The following is an 11,640-nucleotide window of genomic DNA, read 5'->3' as shown; positions in this document are numbered from 1 at the left end:
TGATACCTCAGTCATTGAGAATAAAAAAGAAACAGAATGTCCCCAGGACAAAATCCGTATTTATTGAAGCAGGATACACCAGTGTAGTTGTGGTTACGTAGGAGGGCCAGTGAGTGGGTGTGATTTCTTTTCTTTGTGCTTTCTTTCCTGAATTTCACGATCCAACCATTTTGTTTTCCCAAATAAAAACACCAAAAGGTCAGCATATACTTCAGATATGCCCTGTTCCTAGGCAGATGGGGGAAAGAAATGCAATAAGTTTCTGTAAACCAAAAACATCGAACAATACCCAGCCTCCCACCCACTGCCAAAAGAAGCACATGCAATTATGAGTTCAGTGTTTGGATTTGTGATATCTTTTGGCAAAGAAAACGTGTGCACACAAATTGTTATACATGGGGAGAGGGAGGAAAGCACATACTTAAACAACAAGGGAGCTGATGGGTTTCCGAAGAACACACTAGCCACAATCCCATATGGATGTTACATCTTCATAAGTGACCTTACTTATGCAGGAATTAGAATTGGACACTTGCATAATGCCCATATCCAGAAGAGAGATATATAGCAGAGGATAAGATCCTTGAAGGATAAGATCCCCAAGTCCCAATATGCACTTTAGTCCCTCTGCTGCTTAACTAAGTATACCAAAAGTTATGTTAAGTAAAAGATATTGGGGAGACGAGCGAATCAAACCAAAACAAACCAGTTTTCCTACCTGTAGACCAAGGCAATACTCCATCAAATCTGAATCCTAAGACCTTTAACAAATGCAATTTAGTAGGGTTGCCAGTTCAGGATCCTCCCAAGCTCTAAGATTTCAGTGTCAAAATGACACCTAGGTCCCTTAGTGATGTCTTTAAGTATTATGCATTAAGTATTACCCACAGTTTGTCATTCAAACATATTCTTTCTCTGTGAAAACCCATATGTAATTTCTCTGCATCCAAATGTTCTTGCAACTCCTGTAACCATCCTGCCCACATTAAAGAGTCAATAAGGTATATGGCTGCTCCAATTAAATTCTGTATGCCCCTCCACTACTGGTACTGCCCTCTGACTGGGCCTTATGAGGTCTGTGTGCATGCAGAGATTGACGGAAAGCAATGGTGCAGCTAGGGGTGGACCTCAGGGCCCCAGAGTGATGTGGGGTGTGTGACCAGATAGCAGCAGATGATGGTTACAATGCCATTTACAAAAAGAACTGGGCCAGCATGGGCATTCTGGGTGTCATCAGAGCCAATGTCGGTCTCAGTACAGCATCTTTGTTGAAAGGCTCACTTTCCCCTTACCTTTAATTGATATTCCTAGTGTTGATCATATCAGACAGTTCCTGCTCTTCTAGCTGTTGTTTTATATTACGTTCATTAAGGCAATACACAGAGATGTCAGCCACCTGCTTTGCTGTCCTGCCCTGCAGTACTGAGGTCTTTCATAGAAAACAGTGATGCCAGCAAACCAACCCATTCGTGTCAGCAAAACAGTACAGTAAGTTCAGCAGAACAAGGTATGCATCCTAATTAAGAAGATCACAGGAGGTCAGCAAAATTTCTTGTGACTGTGATAATATTTAGATTTCAGGGAGCATCACAAATTGCCTCCCTTCCCTTATGTAAAGTCTTTCCGTATATACTCGACTATAAGTCAACCTCATGTATAAATCAGGGGCATGTTTGGGGGCCCAAATTATGGATTTTGATATGACCCATGGATAAGTTGAGGGTAAAATTTAGGGGCATGTGACAAAGGATGGAAAGGATGAAGCAAAGGAAAACAATACCAAAAAATCTATAGGCATAACTATTGTGCTTATAGTAAAGGCTGGATGGATGAGAGTTTAGAAGAGAGTCAGTGCTCCCAGGGCAGATTAAACTTTTTTTGTTCACCAGGGAATGGTTACATATACATATACGTGTATATACACACACACATATGAGTAAAAGTACAGTACTTACATTGACCCATGTATAAGCCGACTCGGGTTTTTTTGGGTCAATTTTTAACCTAAATTTTTAGACCTATACATGAGTATATACAATATTTCACTGTGTTTGTAAAGCCTTGTTTCACCACTTGACACATCTGTCCTTATCCCCCTGCTTATGTTGTTAGTAGTTAAACCTTCTCAGCTCATTCCTAGAATATAGAATGTAGCTAGATTAGATTAGCACCCTGAGTAACTTTCCTATCTTTAGAATGGAGTTTCTATAATAAAGCGTTTACTTTGTTTCTCTAACCCGTTGGTGTATTTGTTCCTTAGTCAGGATCTTTAACTGCTGCACACACTTAGTAATGGAGGATCTTGGAGGACTTCAGTGAAGGATGTAAACATTTTTAATCTAGCTATGGAGACATAGCCAGATGCTTCTCCGAACCCCTGCCTCTCACCAGGCATGGAAAGGTTGTGCTGCAGGTCTAAGGATTGGTGAATGGCTGGCTGTAGCATAGTTCCTCATGTGGAACTACTATGTTATGCGGGACTATACAAGGATTATGGTCTTCATCTGTCTTTCCTTGTCACCGTGATAAAGTTCTGGAAAAATTGCAACTCTGAACATAGCGCACAAGAAGAATCCTGGCAAGAATCTTCTGTTGTTTGATACCTTTGTTTTGGGAGTGCTTTACTTGGGAAGCCCAGCTGGTGGCACTCATTGTTATCTTTTCAGCAAAACATGAAGATCATCCACACTGTACTCCTGGGGGTAAAAATTAATTGTATTTCCCCCAAATCCCCCCCAACACTTAGGAGATATGGGGGCATTTTTTACCACCACCCCCCTGAATCATTTATGATCAAGAGAGGCCTTTTGTAGCAAAAGGAAGTAACCTCAAGTTACTTCTTGTTCACTTCTTGTTTTAGAAAAAGCCTGATGGATCTAAGGTGGCCCAGAGCCCCCATAAACTTGGTGATAAATGCCCCCATATCCTTGCAAAATCATTTGGAGGCAACGAAGTCACATATCTCAACCTCTGGGTGGTCACAAAAATGGACCATGGGCCACACTTCACCCATTCCTGACATTCAGCAAGGCCAGTCCTGCTATTAGGCAGAGTGAGGCAGATGGAGGGCCGGGGGTTCATAACAAGGCAAAATTGCTAATTGTTTGGTTTGTTATTATTGCATTTTTATTCCCAAGATTGTGAAGAAGTATTTGTAGGCTCTTCTACTCATGCATCAAAAAGTTAGCTGGCTCTTTGTGGTACATATCTTGATTTTGATGGGAGGGGGGTGTTGCTTCTCAATAGCAAAATGTCTTGGGTTGGCCCTGGCAAATGGAAAGTCACTGGAAAGCAAACAGAGTGCTCCATCAGGTTGCCAAGCAAGCGGTGCAGTCGGCAAAGTGCAAGGGACATGCGTTCTAAGGCTGTGCAACAAAAGTTTACTGTGCAATGAGCAAACCAGGACTCCTCGTTCCTCTCCAAAAGAAGTGTTCTGGGAATTGTTCCCACCCCACCAGGTTCTTGTGGACATCAATTCCTGGCTCAGATATCCAAGACAAGATGTCCAGGATACCTGAGACAAGATGTCCCCCTACTCTGAAGATGGAGAGCTGTTGAATCACCATCACCTGATAATTCCACATATCCCTTCAGAAATAGTTTTTGTGTAAATGCATTTTTTTGTGAAAATGCAATATTTTGTATAAACACATCATACTTTTTTCTTCAGAGCTCAGGGCTCTGATCTTGCAACAGAAGTTCCTAAGCTTCTGATGGCTGGAGCACAAACCATTCTTGCTCATTGTGTGGAGATGCTTGAAAAGTAACCTGCTAACCTATTTCAAAAGTAAATAGTTTATTACATGTTGCACTGTTCATTGCTTTTCTTATCCATTTGATTACTATTGTGAGAGGGGGGAAATTGAATTGAGGAGAGAGTGGCTAAAAACTTGAAAAATTCTCACCAAAATACTTCTAAATGTGCCCTTTAAAGATACTTTTTGACAGTACATGGGCTCTTGGTATCTGATGGGGTTTGATTCCAGGGCACGCACACCCTCTCTCCCCCATGCATACCAAAATCAGTGGATGCTCAAGTCCCATTATATACAATGGCCTATTAAAACAGTGTGCCTTGTATAAAATCGCAAAATAGACTTTTGTTTTTTGGCATTTACATTTTAAAAGAATATTTTCAAAGTGTGGATGGTTGAATCCATGGTTAAGGAATCTGTAGATGCAGAGGGCCAACTTAACCAGAAATCCTTATTCATTGTGCCAAGAGAAGAACTCCACACTTCTCATAGTGTTATTTTTGGAATGCAAATTCATTACTCCCTTATTACCTGAAGATGGCCAGTCCCTAGCCATTATTTTCTTTGTTGGCAGGATTCCTTGCTATCTCTTTTCACATAGTATCCCATGTTCCTAATCTTTCCACCAGTTGCCCACCAATTCCTGGGCACCAAATGCCTTCGTAATTCCCCAGAAAGCCACTGTGTGTCACTTCACTTACCCATAAAAACAAGAATTGCTAGCTTCTGTATGCTTCAGAATTGCTCTAACCTCCAGACAGTGGTCAGGAAGAAGGTGGAGGTTATTCTGCTAGACAAGCTGACCTCTTCATAGGTGGCCTGACTCTATGACAGAAAACAGCCCCACAGTCATGAAATGTGGTATGTGTCTCATAGCAAAGGGGGGAAAAGGAAAAGGCTCCCCAGTCCCAAATGTTAAAACACTCACAATCATGCCTCAGACACTTGAACCTGGGCCCAGCACACCTTCATCTACAAACGGTGGCACTTTTGCATCAACATCAGCGGTGCACCTGGCTTGAATCATTGGAGAAGTACTAACCTCCATCCAAAGGGCTGGCCAGTCTTTCTGCTTTGTGAAGGTAGCACTACATAACCTCCAATTGTCCCGATCTGGCAAGGAAAGTCCCAGTTAATGCTCTGTTTTACCACTTCTTCAGCTGCTTTTAAAATGCCTGGCTTTTCCTCTCATCCTCCCACTTTCTCTGTTTGTGCTCAGGATGCTTCAATTGCTGCAAATTTATTTCAAAGGGCATATGTAGTTTGCGCTCAATTTAGCAGGAGGAGACAGGAGAAGAGGGAATCTCTCCCTTCCCAGTAGGCTCAGGAAAAAGCAAAACTGCTGGAACCTTTCCTGGTTTGTCTGTGCTTCCTCCTTTTAGCCATCTTGTTGGACTATGACTCTGGAGACCAGGTTTCAATTCCTAGTTCGTCCATAAAACCTTCAGCAAGCCACATGCTCTCAGCCCCAGGTGAAAGCAATGACAAACCTCCTCTGAACAACTCTTGCCAAGAAAACCCCATGATAGGTTCCCCTTAAGGTTGCCGTAAGCTGGAAATTACTGTATATACTCTTGTATAAGTCTAGACATTTTAGTCAAAGAATTGATTCCAGGGTAAATGTAAGTACTGTATTTTAACTCTTATTTAAAAAGGAATCATTCCTTTGTGAAAGGCAAGAGTATAATCTGCCCAGGACGCACTGACACCCACTCACTCCATCCATTGAGCTTTTAGTATGAGCATAAACTGTTATGCCTGTTGGGATGTTTTAAGCTCTTTGACATCATTTATTTATTTATTTATTTTGCTTCATCCCTTAGATCCTTTGTTGCATGCCCCTAGCTTTTGTCCTCGATTTATCCATAGGTCACATCAAAATCCATAATTTTGATCCCAAAACCTGTCCTTGACTTATACATGAGGTCGACTTATAGTCAAGTATATATGGTACTTGAAGACACACAACAACAGCAACAAATTGGTAGAGGAAATTACTTACTTTCAACCCTCTAGGTCCTGCAACAACTGGGGCAGGTTGTTGAGTTTTGTACCCCATGAGCTCTTGTCTAGATGTGACAACAAGTAGAATCATTAAATTTTTGATCAGTCAGCTGGTTGTTTACAGGAGGAATGACCATGCTAAGTGTTCTGAGTGGTACAGTCAAAACAAGTAACTTTTCTCAACTATGGAATCAATGATATAACTAATTTTCTATCCTCAGGTGTTGCTGTTCCTGCTGCTTCAATTGCATCTGTACACAGGTTCCCTGGGCCAAAGGGAAAATACCACCCTTGCCATGGAAGTGTGCAGCCTGGCAACCAAGGGGTGAGGTACCTTCACATGTTTCCATACTAAGCAATGAGTCTTCTGGGCAATCTGGAGTTCTTGGGCTTTCCTAGTAATGGTAGTGACGAATGCAAAAAGAAGGTGTCTGTATGCAATGATATAAAAATGTCCTCTCCTCACTCCTTAAGGATCAACTGTCTTCTTGATCCAAGTGCCAATTCTCTGCTCTTCTCACATAAACACCATTGATGCCTCTTGTAAAAAGTAGTCCCTTAATCCAGGGCAAATGACCTGGGACAGGACTGTGGTCTGTTCTGGCTCAGTTTCTTCTGGCACCTGGAAGACCTACCTCACTCTTAAAGGGTTTCTTTCTTGCAGTCTGAAGACTTTACATTGTCCTCCTCCACCATTTGCAGTCTGGATTCTTTCTCCAGGTTGCTGACGTTAAAACACAGGGTTTTCCTTGTTCAATCCCTTGAAATTTCCAGTAAAGCACTTTTCGTACGATCTCTTCATGACTGTTATAATTATGTGTGAAATAGTTCTCCCCCATAAATGAAGCAAAACAAAAATCAACATACTAGAATCCTTTCTCTTGGCAGGTACTGAGGGAGCGTGTAAAGAAAATGTGCCACAATGAACCAGGGCTTAAGCATCTTATGGACTCTTACAAGGTGTAGGGTTAGACCACATGCTGAAAGATGAAAAATGATGAAAGCCCTGCCCATTATGATATAGGGCTAAAACCCTGGAATGTTGCTTCCAATCAATGTGGGTAGGTTGAAGACACTTCAACATTTCACAGATGAAAGCCGGGACACATATGGCCAAGCAACATCAGAGGGTGGTCAACATGGCAGAAGAGGAAGAACTCAGAAGGATGAAATCAGAATGTGGGAATGAGAAATTAGGGCATTTTTAGAAAGGAGACAAAAAAAGTGGGATGATAGAAGATTAATTGGGATTTTCCCACCACATAAAGACATTTGGAGGATATGATGTAGGAGTCCGGTATGTAGCTAGGTGGGTGGCTATGTTAGATATAGTGGGACCTTGGTATCTGCTGGGGTTTGGTTCCAGGGCCCCCCATGGATAGCAAAATCTATGGATGCTTGAGTCCCATTAAATACAATGGCATTAAATAAATGTACAGATACTTCCGGGAAGGATCCATGGGGTTTTATTTATTTTTTGTCCTTAACCTGACTTTGCTTTGTACTAAGCAAGGTTGGGGGAAATCCCAACGTTTCCCAGAAACTGATAGGAGTGATCTTAGGTTCTTTTGGCATATGGGCAGCTGGATTGGGTCTGATTTGGCCCAATCCAGTTGTCCACACACCAAGAGCCATGCCATCCACTTCTCCCACACACTGTTAAGTGCAGGGCAAGGAGCTGGTCTGTTTTTGGAGCTGTCACTGCTTCCTTGTGGTAAAGGTTGGGGAGCTCCATGTGAAACCTGCCTGGTGTGCCATCACTTCTGCTGAGGGCAGAAAAGGCCACCCAGACTTCTTGTTCATCACATGACTGGACAGATGTTTCTAACCTTAGCAGAAGGTTAGAAACAGGTAGGAGAGATCCTGTACCCAATCATGGCATCCAGTACCCAATCCGGACTTCTCCCTCACTTTTTTGAAAGAACGAGATTTTCCCATTCTTTGCAAGGTGTGGGAGAAGTCTGGATTAGGTGTGCAATAAAACCTGCATTTAAAAGTTTACATCCCGCACCTAGCTCAGGAGGAAAAGATGGAAAAGTGCAGTGCGATAATCTCCTAAGTCTATGTATCAGCAAACAGTTTCCTCGGGACTCTTATGGAGAAGTTCATTTGTGGAAGCACTATGGCTTGAAGGCCCTTCCCCATTCACAAATATTGACACAGCAATAGGTGAGTTCAGTGCTAGGAATAACATTTCTAGGCTGGCTTTCATCTGATGAGTCTTTCAGTTGGTTTAGCAGCAGCAGCAGCAGCAAAAAAAGGAGGGGGGAAAGTTCCACTCCCAACTTAGCTTGATACATCAGCCACTTAAGTGAGTCCTTAGATACACAAAACTATAGCCTTGGAAGGGGCAATGTAGGCAATTTGATCCTAGGGTTGCCAGTTGAAATAAGGGACAAGACTTGTCCCATCAATGGTTGTGCAAAAGGGGGAATTTTAGCAGGTTTCACCTAGCATCCTATTTAGTCCATGTATACATACTTTCTTAGCGCAGGAGATCTGGAACTAGAGCACCACTAACAGAGGGCCATCTAGCTTTTGCCTGAACAACTCTAGAGTGGGCCCTTGGTATCTACTAGGGTTTGGTTCCAGGTCCCTTTGTGGATATCAAAAATCCATGGATGCTCAAGTCCCATTCAATACAATGGTGGCGAAATGGTGTCCCTTATAACAATAGATGTGTGGCTCCATTGTTAACTTGCTCATTATATCAACAAGTCTGTCCTAATGTTTGACTAAAATCTACCCTCTGGTAGAGCATTTCTCTCCCCTAAATCCCACCTCAAACAACTCAAAGGAGGGTCAGAGAAACCTTTTTGAGTTGAAATTGTACAATTTAGTGGTTGCCCCCAAATCAGGGATGGGCAACTGTGGTGGATCAAGGCATCAGTTTCGTATCTCTGATATTTCATAGATGGAAAATGCAGATGTGTGGTCAAGCAGCATCAGGGTGTGTTATTAATACACAAACTAGGAAAGGCTGCAGCAGTTTGCTTTTGCCTAAGTCAACTGTGAAGGGCAAGACTCTGCCCACTTCTGTCCTCTTTTTCATGCTGTATTAGCCGAGTGAAAAATCATTTTGCATTTTGACCTAAATTTGCACCAACTGAAGTAAGACAAGGATAAGAGGGGAAATTGGGCGGAGGTGAGAAAAAACTGGGACACTGTAAAACCAGCTGGAAAAGAGGACAGAGGATTAATTGGGACTGTCCCTACCAAACTGAGACAGTTGGACAGTATGCAGTTTTCTGGCTCTGGAACCCGGGATTGTCAAAAATGCTGCCGAAAGAAGAAACAAATCCAGAAGGGACTGGAAGTTCATTTCGGTTTTGAAAAGGGAGTATCTTAAAATGTTAAATAGTATAGGATCCCCTGTGACCTATTCCTAGCGGTTTCCAACGGACAAGGTTCAATGCCTCACCAAACTACAAATCCCAGGATTCTGTAAGATAGACTCATGGCAGTTAAGGTGGATACTGCTTTATTTCTGCAGTGCCGATACATCCAAAATTACCTGGGCGGGAGATGGCCTTATTATTAGGGCACGGTTCCCCAATGTCATCATCAAAGCAGAAAAAGAAATGTTCTGTTTACCAAATGATGCATTCCTCTTGGCATTGGTCAGAATCCTGTTTTTAAAAATAAAAATTAGGAAGGGGGGGATCAATGATGGGCATTTGAGTAAAGAAATGAGTAAGTCAAAGGTAGGAGAGGAAGGCCAAGAATAAATCCAATGGGAGGGGTAAGTGATGAACTTTCCCCCTCCTTTCTAATGTGTCACGATCTGGAAATGTATTGAACCATGGGCTTGCTTCTAATCTTCCATGGAAACCTGTGGTATGTGTATGGAAACCACTATAGCAAACCCAGAAAGCAAAATAAGAGCTAGTGTGTCCAAGTGAATTTATAAATAGATTTTTCTGGGCCAGTGACAGTGTGGCTTCAATATCCCCATGGGTAACATATTAAATTATCAGGGCTTGCTTCTGTCTTCCTCCACAGAAATCCTAGGATGAATTGATCTCCCCAGTTCTGTCCACAACAGCATGCATTTGGCATTGAAGGGAGTTGAGAATGCAAGAGAGCCAGTGGTGTGTAGTGGTCTGAGTGTTCAACTGGGACTCTGGGAGACCAAGTTTCAAATCCCTGCTCAGCCATGGAAATGCACTAGGTGACCTAGGGTAAGTCACACTCTCTCAGCCTCAGAGGGAGGCAAGGACAAACCCCCTCTGAATAAATTCTGCAAACAAAATCCTGTGATATATTCACCTTAGGGTCGCCATAAGTCATAAATGACTTGAAGATACACAACTACAAGAATGCAGGAGTTTATGGCTCAACATTTTAAACCGGCTCCAGCTTCCTGGGCTGGAGCCAGGACATGGGATAAAGGCAGGGATTATCACATACTATATTGCTGCCAAACCATTGGCCGCCATCAACTCAGATCCCAGCTGGGTCCCAGCCATGCTCTGCCAGCACTTTTTAGAAGCCAGAAACTTTTCGACTTCTAAAAAGTGCTGGTGGAGTGTGGCTGGGATTTGGGCTGATGGCGGTTGGAGATTCAGCAGTGATTTAGTGTTCTATAATCCCCACCTTCATCTTGCATCCTGGCTCCAGCCTAGAAGGGTGGAGCGAATTTAAAATGCTGACTGATAAGCTCCTCTTGGTAACACTACCCACTGCCCAACACCACCAGTAAATGCTATTGACAGAACCCCTAGGGAAGCATGTGCAAACCTGTGCATGTGGAACTTTATGTTGCATATCCCCCTGTGCATGATCCAGACTTACAATGTTCAGCAGAGGCCCTTTCACACTATTCAATTCCATACCCAAAGGATTTTGAGTTTGAATTGACATTCTCACCTATGGCAAATATATGTCTGTCCCTGGCTTCCACCCCACCAAAAGCATCTGAGGAAATAGACTATGAAAGTCTATGAAAGCTCATGCTACCAACTTCTTTCTTTCAGCTAGTCTCAAAGGTGCTACAAGATCTCTCTACATTTAGAGATCTTTGTATCACAAGCAGGTGTAATAAAATAATATTTCCCAACATAAACTACCCAAAGTGACCTCAGGTCACTTTGTACAAGGAGTTCCATATACCTGAAAAACAGGTGTCTTCACCACTCCCCCAGTTGTTGTAAACAACAAGTACTCACTCAAGATGACTGAATATTTCCTTTCCTCCCATAATTTTCCTTCTCTTTTCAGTTGCATTGGTTTCTATTTTTGGATATACTCAGAGGGATTTGACGTGTGGCCAGGGTAGGGGTGAAAATGCTATGTCCACATCATTTATTTTTCCAAACGTCACCATGTCAGGGAGGGAAATGATAAATAAGAACATGAGGTTTGCAATGGGTTAGGGGTTTTTTGTGCAAATTAAATAAAAGAGGAATGTTACTACTAAGAACAATGATTCAGTAATTTGCTAATGCCTTATTCGACCTGTGACCTTCCATGTTCAGTTCACCAGTCTTGACCAAACAGTGAAGCTCGCAAAAAATAACAATTTCTATTTGAATGTTTTCCTAGCTTCTGGGATTCCATTCTGCCCAGAGCAAAAACATTTTATTCAAACCATTTCAATATCTGGCTAAAATAACAGGTGGAGATGGGCGCAATACGCAAGATGTTTTTCTTTGGGGATGGGGAGAGTGTCATATATATTTTACCTTTTTCATGCTTAGCGTTTGACGAGAGAGGAAGGGTGAGAGAAGCACAAACCATATATAAAACACTTTGTTGCAGCTGAAATTGCCATTTCTATTACAGCCTTGGCATTTGATGACCAGCCTGTTGACCTATGAAGCCCCTAATTCCTGCCTTGCTTGTGGAAGAGAAAGAGAGCAATAGGCCAAGACTCTCCATT

Source organism: Sceloporus undulatus, chromosome 6, assembly GCF_019175285.1.
Source record: "Sceloporus undulatus isolate JIND9_A2432 ecotype Alabama chromosome 6, SceUnd_v1.1, whole genome shotgun sequence".
NCBI classification, from domain to species: domain Eukaryota; kingdom Metazoa; phylum Chordata; class Lepidosauria; order Squamata; family Phrynosomatidae; genus Sceloporus; species Sceloporus undulatus.
This window is presented reverse-complemented; position numbering follows the sequence as displayed.